This window comes from Hippopotamus amphibius, chromosome 10 (genome assembly GCF_030028045.1).
Source record: "Hippopotamus amphibius kiboko isolate mHipAmp2 chromosome 10, mHipAmp2.hap2, whole genome shotgun sequence".
Taxonomy (NCBI): domain Eukaryota; kingdom Metazoa; phylum Chordata; class Mammalia; order Artiodactyla; family Hippopotamidae; genus Hippopotamus; species Hippopotamus amphibius.
In genome coordinates, this window is record NC_080195.1 from 68,433,465 (window position 1) to 68,447,054 (window position 13,590).

Here is a 13,590-nt window from a genome sequence, read left to right on the forward strand (position 1 = left end):
CTTACGCTTGTGGGCATGCAACTGGGAGGAGGCAGATACACCTAGACCCTAATCTTGGTCAGAATGAGATGAAGATACAGAACATTCCTCCCTTCTCTCACCTGCTCTCCCTCCTGACCGAGAGCTGGCTGCTTACAAAAGTGGGTGATTTATTAATAAGAATCATATCCTATGTCAGTATTTGTTTTTTCAACATGAAATGACAAGATTGATTGAACAGACTATTTTTAGAGAATACAATGTCTTCACTTTCACAAGGAAGGACTAGATCTCCACTTCAGTGGCAAATATGTTGAACCCAAACACCTTGAGACTAGGACCCATGGGGTCGAAGTTCATAAAGTTAATATGACACTGAACACAACAGATGAAGAGCTGAGTAACAGTGTGACCTGTAGCCAGTCCAGACCTAAGCTCGATGATCACTTTGACTTTACTCTGAGCCTCAATAGAGAGGAAGTTCAAGGCCAGTTAGCCACTAATGGGAAATTTATGTCCACTTTCGACATCCCCTGTTTTTCCCTTTTTTTACTGCCACAGTTGCAAGTTGAGTTTCTATATGCAAGCAGACAGCCATGGGTAAGCCCAGTTGAAATAAAGCCAACTGACCAGGTCACACTGAGATAGATGCCATAGTGGCCGAACAAAAACTGGAGAAAACATCACGTGGCCACACAAATAGCATCCGCAGCTTCTCACGAAATGGGAGAGTACTTGGTCAAAAATTTTCCATCAAAAACTAGATAAATTTAAAACAGGTTTATGAAAGTTATGAGAGTACAAATGTAATAATACAGTAAAAACTTTACTCATTATTGCATTCAGCAAATTCTATTGAGCACCTACTATATGACAGGCACTACGCTAGGCACTGAGGATTCAGAGGTGGATAAGAGACAGACTTGACCTCAAAGAGCTTTGTTTCTGGGAAGTGGGAGACAAATATGTGAACACAGGTTTGCAATAAGGAATTATGGGTGTTATAGCAAGTGGGTGGACAGGTGACTGTGGGGACAAAAGAGGGAATAATTAAGTGGTCTTTGAGAAGAATGCAAGAGCTAGCCTGTGTTGAGTCTTCAATAATGAGGGGGTATTCACTGAGCAGATGCAGTGAGGAAAATCTTTCTGGGCAGCATGAACAAATTCATAAAGACACAAAATCTGTGGCACAATTGGAAAATGTCAAATAGTTTGGGACAACTGGAACATCACAAAATACAAGGAACAAGACCTAATAAGGACAATTCTGCAGAAACAAACAGAAGAGCCCACAAGGAGCCGTGAATGATATGCTGAGGTGCTGAGGCTCAATAAGGCACCAATAAAGAGTTTTAGGTCTTAGAGTCTCAGAAAGTTCACTCTGGGGGAAACGTAGACATTAAACATAAGCAAAGAAGTATTGGAGGCATGGAAACTAGTATGGAGGCCATTGCAACGATCTGGACAAGATCAGGGAGCCTGAATTAAGGCAGGGTTAGTGAAATAAGGATGCCCACAGATGCTGGAGCTGTTAATAGAGTAGAAATAACAGGCCACTGACAAAAAACCAACTGGCCTAATGTCCCTCTTCTTACTCTTCCAGGCAGTCGAGTTATTGCTTAAATGACTCCATGTGGAACATAAATGGGTAAGGCAACTGTCTAGATGCAATTTCATTTCTCTGATAAAGTATTCAGGAGTGCTAAGGAGCAGTAAGATAGCTGAAATTAGACACGGCAAAATGGAAACGAAAAGAGCCAGGGTAATGTAAAATAAGCAATTCTCAGTGGTTGCCAGAGAGTAAGGGTTGGGGGTAGAGTTTGACTACAAAGGGTTATCAAGAGGGTGTTTTTCGTGGGGAGGGGGATGAAATTGTTCTATACCTTGACCATTGTGGTGATTACATGACGCTTTTTTTTTTAATTGAAGTATAGTTGATTTACAATGCTGTGTTAGTTTCTGATATACAGCAAGAATATGTGTACATATATTCTTTTTCATATTCTTTTCCATTATGGTTTATTACAGGATATCGACTATAGTTCCCTGTGCTATACAGTAGGACCTTGATATTTATCTATTTTATATACAGTAGTTTGTATCTGCTAATCCCAAACACCTAATTTATCCCTCCCTCACTCCCTTTCCCCTTTGGTAACCATAAGTTTGTTTTCTATGTCTGTGAGTCTGTTTCTGTCTTGTAAATAAGTTCATTTGTATTATGTTTTAGATTCCACACATGAGTGATATCATATGGTATTTGTCTTTCCCTGTCTGACTTACTTCACTTAGTATGATAATCTCTAGGTCCATCCATGTTGCTGCAAATGGCATTATTTCATTCTTCTTTATGGCTGAGTAATAGTCCTATGTATATATATATACACCACATCTTCTTTATCCATTAGTCTGTCAATGGACATTTAGGTTGCTTCTATGTCTTGGCTATTGTAAATAGTGCTGCTGTGATCATTTGGGTACATGTATCTTTTTGAATTAGAGTTTTCTCTGGATATATGCCCAGGAGTAGGATTGCTGGATCATATGGCAACTTTATTTTTAGTTTTTTAAGAAACCTCCATACTGTTTTCCATAGTGGCTGCACCAATTTACATTCCCACCCACAGTGTAGAAGAGCTCCCTTTTCTCCACACTCTCTCCAGCATTCGTTATTTGTAGACTTTTTAAAGATGGTCATTGTGACCAGTGTGAGGTGATATCTCATTGTATTTTTGACTTGCATTTCTCTAATAATTAGTGATGTTGAGCATATTTTCATGTGCCTATTGGCCATCTGTATATCTTTTTTGGAGAACTGTCTATTTAGGTCTTCTGCTCATTTTTCAGTCAGGCTGACTTTCTTATTATTGAGTTGTATGAGCTGTTTGCATATTTTGGAAATTAAGCCCTTGTCAGTTGCCCATGACTCTTTACTTTTGCAAAAACTCATAGATACATATACCAAAAAAAATAAACTTTACTATCTGTAATTTTTTAACTGGAGAGAAAGACAAAAAAATTATGCAATTCTCAAAGTTTATAGCAACATGAGAAGGGAAACTTACTTACTCTTGGACATTCATTGATTCATTCAACAAATACACATGGAGCACATGCTCCATGAGAGAATCCATGCTGCATGTTGGAGATGTGATGGGAAACAGGCCCCGTGGAGCCTACAGTCTAGGGGAAAAAACACCCATTAAATAAATATTTCTGTAAATTCAATTATAATAGCCATAGGAAAAAATAAAGAAGAATATATTATGAAAGCATGTAACAAGCATCCTTGTAGCAGTGATACTGAAGTTAAATTCTGAAGGATAAGATTGAGTTGACTGAAGCTGAAGAGGGGTGGTCAAGGGAAAGAATAGCATTTGGAGAGACCCTGAGATAGGAGCCCTCACATACCCCACACACTCTCACATGCTTACACGTGCTCACAAAGGCCCTCACAAACCCACCTACTCAATTACACATTAAGACACTTTGTGTTTCTAAGATCCTTTATTCTGTGTAACACTTCTATGATAGAAACTGGCAAAGGCTTTCTAAGACCTCCCATATCTACCACTTACCAGATGTGCCACCCCAGGAAAGTTTTTTAACCTATTAGTACATTAATTTTCTCATCTCTAAACAGGATTATTAATTAGTAATTATAATACTCAGGTACTAATTAGTCATTAGTACTTGAAGATTGGGTTATTATAAAGAACAAATTGGTTAATAAAAATACAGCCTTAAGAACAACATCTAGGGACTTCTCAGGTGGTCCCGTGGTTAAGACTTTGCCTTCCAATGCAGGGTGTGCAGGTTTGATCCCTCATTAAGGAGCTAAGATCCTGCATGCCTCATAGCCAAAAACCAAAACATAAAACAGAATCAATATTGTAACAAATTCAATAAAGACTTTAAAAATGGTCCACATCAAAAAAAAAATCTTAAAAAAAATTTTAAAAAAAAGAACAACATCTAGAACATTAAGTATTCAATAATAGTTTATTTTTACTATAACTACTACTACACAATTTTTTTAGAGACCCTCTTTCTATTTCTTAGAGAGAAGAGATGGCTCTTAGACTCAATTTTTGGAAACAAAGTAGGGAAACAACACCCAACCCCACCATACTAACTTCCTATGAATAGGGCCAGTGTCCTGAGCCATAGGATGGGATTCATGACTGTTAAAAACACTTTTTCAGTCCAAAAAGAAGCTTTGAGGTCCTTTGGGGGCTAAATCCATTCATCTTTACCTAATTAAATTTGTAAGAGCACATCTTGTATACCTTCACTTTCAGATGTAGAGCAACTGGTATTGAACTAGCCCTTCTGTTATAAACAGCAAAATTAGCGATAGTGCCTGAGGCAACTGTTTTTTAAACGTTGGACAATTAAAAAAATAATGCTGTGACCCTTGAGATAGGAGATCCCCATGGTTTCCCTGGATCTCTACCTGGGCACAATTTTACAACCACGACATAGCAAGCTAGAATCCACGCAGAGCACAACAGCCCTGCTGTGCTGAAGAGGCAGCGGCCAGAGCTCAGGAGAGCTAAAGTGATCAGAATCTGCAGGGCGAGGCACCAGAAAGTAAAGGAGGTATGTTGGGGCTAGAAAGAAGGGAGAGACCCAGAAGTTGTGCAGAGGTTCTCTGTGAATCCTTGGCGCAAAGCTAAGATGCACGTGCCCATGGCAAGAGTACCTAAGGCTTGTAGTAACTATAGAGAACAGTCACCATGGAGACAAGAACAGAATAAAGATACTAGATACCAAACAGTGCTAGAAGACATGGAAGTTCTGGCCATTTCAGAGCAGCAAGACCTTGTTATCGGTTTATTAACAAACAAGACAATTATCTGAGATACCAGAGAAGACTAGAACCATGCTTTAGGGTAAGGTCCACTCCATGCCCACCCTAATAAAGTCTAAAACCAAGCCTTTAAAAGATCTGCAGCAAAAGCTGAATTTAGAGGCTGAGACCTGCAAAGATAGAGGGGCTCAGGAAACATATTGAGTTTCCCAATCATGTCCCCTAGCCAAGCATAAAGACAAGCCTACAGAGTGCAAGGTAATCAACCAGTAAATGAGCTGCCTAATAGAAGAAACAGTAACACTTCTCAAAGGAAGATAACAAAAGTCCAGAGCCTATACAATGCACCACTAACAACGTGCACTACACAATTTTTTTTAAAAAATTGTTAGACATGCAAAAAACAGAAACAAAAAAAGGCAAAGTGACCCACAGTTAAGGGAAAAACACCAATCCCAACATTACTGAGATAATGGATTTAGAAGATAAGGGCTTTAAAGCAACTGCTATAAATATGTTCAAAGAATTAAGCAAATAGGGACATCATGAGTTTAAAAGGTAGGGACTCTCAGCAGAGAAATATAAACTATAAAAAAGAGCTAAATGGAAATTTTAGAACTGAAAATTTGAGACAAAAAAAATCACAGAAGATCAGAGATGGGAGGGAAAAAGTCACTGGTGACTTTGAACATAGGAAGGCAAATCTATAACAATTATCCAAGCTAATGAATAGAGAGAAAATAGATTGAAGAAAAATAAACAGAGCCTTAGAGACCTGTAGGAGAGCAGAAAATGGCCTAAATATGTGTAATTATCGACCCCGAAGGAGAAGAAGGTAAGAAATCAGGCAAAATAGACTTTTTAAAGAAATGACAAAAAGGCAAGCTACAGACTGAGAGAGAAATTTTTGTAATACATATATGACAGTGGGCTTATATCCAGAATATATTTAAAAATTTTTACAACTCAATAATAATAATACAATCTAATTATTTTTTGATGCACAGAAGACTTGATCAGACACTTCACCAAAGAAGATACATCCATGGCTAATAAGCACAAGAAGAGATGTTAAATAAACATCATTAGTTATCAGGAAATTACAAATTAAAGCTACGATAAGATACCACTACATATCCATTAGAAAGATACCACTACATATCCTTTTAAAAGGCTGATAATACCAAGTATTGCAGAAGATTCAGAATAGTTGGTTCTCTTGCTATCGAGAGTGGAAAATGGTACAACCACTTTGGAAAACAGTTTGACAGTTTCTTTTAAATTTAAATGTACTTATCATATGAACCAGATACTCCACTTCAAGGTATTCATCAAAATGAAATAAGAACATATATCTACCCAAAGATTGTTCATAGCAACTTTGTTCATAATAGCCCCAAACTGGGACAACCCAAATTATCCACCAATAGACTAACAAATTGTTTTACTAATACAATTAAATACTACTCAGCAATAAAAATATAAATTACTAATAAATGCAACAATGTGGATGAGTCTCAAAAACTTTATGCTGAGTGAAAGGAATTCAACACAAAAAATATATACACTGTCTGACTCCATTTACATGAATACCAGAAGAGGCAAAACTAATCTATAGTGATAAAAATTAGGTCAATGGTTGCATGGAGCAGTAGTTGGAAGGAGAGACTGACTGCAAAGGATGCATGTGAGGGAGATTTCTGGTGTGAAGAAATGTGCTATAGCTTGATTATGATGATGGTTATTGCCGTGGTCCGAGCGCGGGTTGGAAAAGAATTTCCAGACACAAGGCAGAATGCAAGGAAGATGGAGTTTATGAGAGAGAAGGGACGCTGCAAGAACAGCGGGCCGACTTCCTGGTAGCCAGGGAAAGTCGACCCTGAGCAGGAGTTGCTTGCATGTGTTTATAGCCAGGGAACCTGCAGTTATCTGCTGAATGGGCAGAGAATGTATATATACTTTTAGTGTGCTGAGCAGGAGAAAAATGGGGCAAACATCTTTCCTTATATGGAATGGGCAAGGGACATGGCATGCTGCTTGGGAAAGTTTTGGGACATTGCGATTGTTGCATTGTACAGAGTGATAGGAGTCCTGTAGCTCTTTGTTTCGGCAATATTGGCCCTTTGAGTCTATCTTGTTCTTTGTCCTTGGAGCGCACCACAGTTATGTGAGTGTATACATTTACTGAACTATACACTTAACATATATGCATTTTGTTGTACGTAAATTATACCTCACAAAGTTGACTTTTAAAAAAATATTTGCATAACTCTTTAAATTAGAAGGCTTTTTCCATCATCATCCTGTAATGAGTCATTCAGCAATAAATTTTATAAGGAACAAGTTCTTTTTGAATCATACACAGGTACTCCAAATGAATGTCTAACCATTCGTTTTTGTTATATGTGCATGGCTGGACAAAGAGAAGCCCGTTAAACTTATAAAGCTCCTGCCCATCATTTCTGATCTCAGCTGCAGAAGAAACTGTAACTTCATTCTCGTCTTTCTAAGCATCCTCAGTAATTATTTGTTGACCAGTTCCTAAAGTGAGTGTCTGGATTTAGTTTATAAACAAGTTCTACCATCTAAAATCTTGGCTCCTGCAGAGTTTAGGGGAACATTTCCTACAAAATCTTTGCCAGTCTCATAGCAGTGTGCCAGTCTCATAGCAGAGGTAAATAGTCAGAGTCTGCATACTGAACCGATGCTACTGCTGGTCAGATAGGCTGTCCTAATCACCCTCCTCAAGGACCCTTTTATGGGACCCTCTTATAGGCTTTTTTGCTCAAGGATACGTTTATAGACTTTTTTGAAAACATAGGCAATAGGGAAGCCAGACTTTCCTTTTCTTGAAATTTTCCTATTTGTAGTGAGAAATTGATGGGCAAGAAGGAGGTGTCAAGCTAAGAGCACTGCTAGCCTGTGCAGTGTTAAACCGTGTGTGTTAAAATGAGTGCCTCAACTTACTGGAAAACCTCCCTTACTGATCTGGAGCCTTAATAATAGCAGGGTGCTCACTCCAGCAGCACATGTACTAAAATTGGAACAATACAGAGAAGATTCTCACGGCCCCTGCACAGGGATGACATACAAATTCACGTAGCATTCCATATTTTGAATGTGCAGTCTAAAAAAAACCAAACTTATAGAAAAAGAGCACAGATTTGTCACCAGAGGCAGGGGGTGAGACGTAGGAGAATTGGGTCAAAAGTTACAAACTTCCAGTTATAAGATAAATAAGTCCTAAGGATGCAATGTACGCCATGATGACTATAGTTAACACTGCTGTGTGATGTATGTGAAAGTTGCTAAGAGCGTAGATCCCAAAAGTTCTTATCTCAAGGGACACCAAAAATTTTTTATAACTATATGAGGTGATGGATGTTAACTGAACTTACTGTGGTAATCGTTTCACAGTATATGGATGTCTTGTCATTATGCTGTACACTTTAAACTTATATAGTTTGAACTTGGTGTACCCCCCGAAAAATAATAAATAAATAAATAAAATTTTAAAAATTAAAAAAAAAAAACTTATATAGTGCTGTATGCCAATTATACCCAAAAAAAACTAAAACCCAAAAAAGAAAGAACGGCAGGAAATGTGTAAACTTTCACTACAAGCTCAAACCCGGCACTGCCTACTGTATTAGTTTTCTATCAATGCATAACAAATTACCACACACTTAGACGCTTATATCACCCCCCTATTTATTATCTCACAGTTCCACAGGTCAGAAGTCTGGGTGGGCTTGGCTGTATTCTCTGTGTGGAGTATCACAAGGACAAACTCAAGTGTCGACTGGGATGAGCTCTTATCTGAAGGCTCTAGGGAAGAATCTGCTTCCAAGCTTATTCAGGTTGTTGGCAGAATCCACGTCCTTGGGCATGTAGAACTGACATCCCATTGTCTTTCTGGTTGTCTAGAAACTACCTGGATTTCTTGGCCCCTGGGTGCCTTCTTCCATCTTCAAGGCCAATAATTGTGGGTTGAATCCTTCTAAGACTTAGAATCTCTCTGACTCCCTCTTCTGTGACCAGCCAAAGAAAACTCCCTGCTTTCAAAGGGCTCAGATGAACCTGGATAGTCTCCCTAGCTTAAGATCAACTGATTAGCAACCTTAATTATAACTGAAACATTACTTTTTCCATGTAACATAATACAATCACAGGAGTAACACCAGGGGCAGAGGTCATGGGCATCTAGAATTCTGTCTACCATACTGATGCTTCATCTGTCCAGCACCACTGACCTTCATAGTATCCCTAGTGATACCATTCGCCCATTGTAAAGTTGTCTTTAAAAACAAATACTGCTAGTCAGTAATTCAGAGTCCACTTTCCAGGTTACAATAATTAAGACTGGGATACCATAAAATATCAGATTTAAAGTTACAGGAACTGAGATTAAATTCCAAGAGTTCAGAGAGGAGAGAAGTCAGTATGAGCTGGGGAAAGCTTCATAAAGTGACAGCCAAGCAGAGCTTTTAAGGATGTGCAGAATTTGTGCAGGCAAAAGCACAACTAGAGGTAGGAATAAAAAGGGCATCTGCTGAGCAGCGAGGAGACCCACCTGATAGCTTGTTGGGGACTAATGGAAGGTAAGCTTAAACAGCTGAGGGAAGTTAACAGGATGGCTTTGTGAACCAAGAAAAGAGTCTGCAGTATTGCTCTTGAGTCAATGAGCAATACTGAGCCCTTGAAAACCTTTTTGGGTTTCTGTAAGAGTATGCTAAATGGTTGGAAATTTTTGGATTGGTGAGAAGAATTTTAAAATGAGATTAGAGAAAGAATAATTAGAAAGCTGTGGGGACTACAAATTGCTTACCTATTAGAGACACACACAGACATTCTATGATAAGTGGGTTGGGCTTTAACATATTCCAGAAAAAAAAAAAATAAGGGGGACGAATGGCAAAATGTTTATAATTGATGAAGATTTATGGCGGGTACATGAGCATTCAGTATAATATTCTCTTTACTTTTGAGTATGTTTGAATTTTTCCATAATAAAATGTGTTTTTTTTTAAAGCCTATTGTAGTAATCTGGGAAAACCTAGACATGAGTGGTGTCAGGGAAAATAGAAAGAAAAAAAAAGATTGACTAATTCAGCATACATTTGACCTTGATAACAGCTTTGATATAACACTTTCAGCTGAGGGAAGAAACAGAACTGACTCATTTCTATAACCTTGGAAATAGAATAATGTCATAAAAGAGAACCTATCAACTGTCTATAAATTCCTGAACTTTAAACCATGTACCTCATTGGACTGTATGATTGTGATGTGTATGGAAATTAATAAACTATGTAAGTTAAATGTCTGTCTATAAATCTGTCTCTGCCTACTGCACCACATAAAAAAAATGGACAGCCAGTCAGAAGGGATCCCACACTCTCATACCAGTACTTGAAACTAAAATCCTGCCTGAGAGACACTGGCTTCAAATACACAGAGAAGGGTGTGAATAAAGATACCACGAATTGAATATTAACACATATATGTGGAATATAGAAAAATGGTACAAAGCAACTGGTTTGCAAGGCAGAAATAGAGACACAGATGTAGAGAACAAACATATGGACACCAAGTGGGGAAAGCCGGGGGAGGGGGGGTTGGGGGGGAATGAATTGGGAGATTGAGATTGCCATATATACATTACTAATAAGAAAAAAAATATCAAATTGTACACTTTAAATATAGGCAGTTTATTGTATGTCAATTGTATTTCAATAAAAGTTCTTGAAAAAAAAGATACCACAAATTGAGAAAATAAACAGCAATTTCAAACTTAAGCTCTAAGTCAATTAAGCTAAGGAGTCTAGGAGTATTTCACAATCTGAAATGTGTCCCTATTGTCAAGCCCAAAGATATTAAGCTGTTTCAACAGGAAATACAAGCTGGATCTAATTACCAAGTCCACAGAACTACTGAAATCTTTATTCAGATTAATGGGCAGAATCCTTTTCACTTAAAAAAAAAATAATATCTAGGCCTAGAAAAGTATATTTAAATGGAACTTGGGGAAAATGGATCAATATTTATTGTCTGAAACCATAGATTTCCCTGAGTTACTCTTTGCTTTCAAACATTTGCAGTATCCAGTAAGTGCCTAGTCTGGTGTTATCATTACGAGGTCAGATGGTCTAAATGCAGGCATTTAATTTGTGATCAGGTTGCTTCCCAAGTGGACAACTCTAGGTGTGTGATCCAAGGTAAAGGGCAGCAGGTTTACTCACATGTGTGCCACAGAGTGAAACGACTAATGATCATCAATGAAGACTTGTTATGTTTCAAACAATTAAAGCTCTTTAAACCATTCTGGTAATTTTTAAAATTTTATCTCAATAATTATTTTATTGTTTCTATTAAAATTTATCAATGGAAAATGAGACTCCTGGTCAATGCCAGGTGTTACAGGTAATAAATGAAATGGAGATCATGTATCACACATTAAATCAATAATTATGCATGAGATGCTCACAGATTCTGAAGACAGACTACAGGATTGTTCAAAAAGAAGTAGTCATCTTAATCACTTTGAGGAAAAAAATAGTAGCAGAAAAGATTATAAAGCCTCTTTCCCTAGGGGTTAAACGGTGCCCCCCAAAAAAGATAGAGTCATGTCCTAATCCTCAGAACCTGTCAGGGTGATCTCAATTGGAAAAAGGGTCTTAGCACATGTAATTAAGAATCTCAAAATGAGGGGGCACAGTTCTTGAGGTGCTAGCCTACTGTGTTCCCCCTTTGCCTGGCAAAGAAATAAAGCTACTCTTTCTCCTCCATAAAAAAAAAAAAAAAAAGAATCTCAAAATGAGGCCATCATTATCTAGGTGGGCTCTAAGTCCAATGACGAGTATCCTTATAAGAGACACACAGCGGAGGGACTTCCCCGGCTGTCCAGTGGTTAAGGCTCCGGGCTTTCACTGCGGGGGCGTGGGTTCCGTCCCTGGTCAGGGAATTAGGATTCCATGTGCCGCGCAGCACAGCCAAAAAAAGAAAAAAGATAAAAAGAGACACACAGTGGAAAACACAAGGAGGGGAGGAGACGGTCAAATGAAGATGGAGGCAGAGTTTGGAGTCATGCTGCTACCAGCCAAGGAACCCATGGGGCTGCCAGAACCTGAAAGAGGCAAAGAAGGATTTTCCTCTATAGCATTTGGAGGGAGCATGGTTCTGACATACCTTGATTTCAGGTGTCTGGCTTCCAGAACTGTAAGAGAATAAATTTCTCTGTTTTAAGCCACCAAGTTTGTGGTACTTTGTTACATAGTCCTGGGAAACTAAGACACCTGCAGACTAAAAGCCAGATGACCTTAGAAAAAAAGTGTTTTTCGAGAGCAAAAAAACAGTTTAGGTGATGCCTGATCGCTCCTTCAAAGCTAGTTTCTGTAACACAGGATCCAACATGCCTGGCACATCGCAGGCACTCATCAGTTTGCTGCCTCAACCCCGTGGGCATTCCAGCAACCCCTTCTGTTACCACCATACAGCTACCTCCCAGCCACAGAAACTCTCCAAAGTCTAATTAATTTAGACTAAACTGTCACTAGTATCATCTTCACATTTACCTGCTGGAAGCCCTAAAAACTCTGGAGATTTTTTTTTTTAATTTATTTATTTTTGGCTGTGTTGGGTCTTCGTTGCTGCCCACGGGCTTTCTCTAGTTGCAGAGAGTGGGGGCTACTCTTCGTTGTGGTGCGAGAGCTTCTCATTGCGGTGGCTTCTCTTCGTTGCAGAGCACGGGCTCTAGGGCACTCGGGCTTCAGTAGTTGCAACACATGGGCTCAGATGTTGTGACTCGTGGGCTCAAAAGCACAGGCTCAGTAGTTGTGGCACATGGGCTTAATTGCTTCATGGCATATGGGATCTTCCCGGACCAGGAATCGAACCTGTGTTCCCTACATTGGCAGTCGGATTCTTAACCACTGTGCCACAAGGGAGGTCCCAAAACCCTGGAGATTCTGATTCAGGGTGTCTGGGGTGGGGCCGAGGCATTTGAAAGATTTAACAAGATTCACAAAAGATGCTGATGTACACCAAAGACTGAAAGCTTGAACCTAGGGCATTTAGCAGCTGGACTAGCTGTCTAGTCACTCTATCCCAAAATCTTCTTGAGCTTATAGGCGAGGGGAATAGTGTGATGGAGGGAGCAGGAGGGCAAGGGGTTGAAGGACAAAGGACACACATAGGAAAGCTAGACACACTGAGAGAAATCTCCACTTAGTCCTCCTGGAAATGTGTCATCCATGCAATGATTCTAAGTCTACACAGACTTCAAAGGTAGAGTGAGGGGACTGAAAAGATTAAGTGAAACTAGACTTCAGGTATAGCTGAAGATAAAATGTTTATACATTGAGGTATAAAATATACTGAGAAAATATAAATTTAAAAGAAAGCTACGAAATTAAATTCAATTTAAGAAGTATTTATTGGGCTTCCCTGGTGGCACAGTGGTTAAGAATCCACCTGCCAATGCAGGGGACAAGGGTTCTATCCCTGGTTCCAGGAAGATCCCACATACCGCGCAGTGCAACTAAGACCATGCGCCACAACTGCTGAGCCTGTGCTCTAGAGCTGAGAGTCACAACTACTGAAACCCACGCACCTAGAGCCTGTGCTCCACAACAAGAGAAGCCACTGCACTTGAGAAGCCTGCGCACTGCAAAGAAGAGTAGCCCCCCACTTGCCGCAAATAGAGAAAGCCCATGCGCAGCAACAAAGACCCAACACAGCCAAAAAAAATAATTTTTTTAAGTGTTTATTGAACGTCTCCTATGTGTCAGATACTGTAC

General features: G+C 39.1%; 1 non-coding gene across 1 annotated transcript; it reads left to right on the plus strand.

Moving 5' to 3' along the window:
* Window positions 1-7,802: 7,802 nt before the first annotated feature.
* On the plus strand, window positions 7,803-7,909 carry LOC130830704 (U6 spliceosomal RNA). The gene has a single exon (XR_009047871.1). It is a non-coding gene; the product is annotated as a U6 spliceosomal RNA (small nuclear RNA).
* The last annotated feature ends 5,681 nt before the right edge of the window (window positions 7,910-13,590 follow it).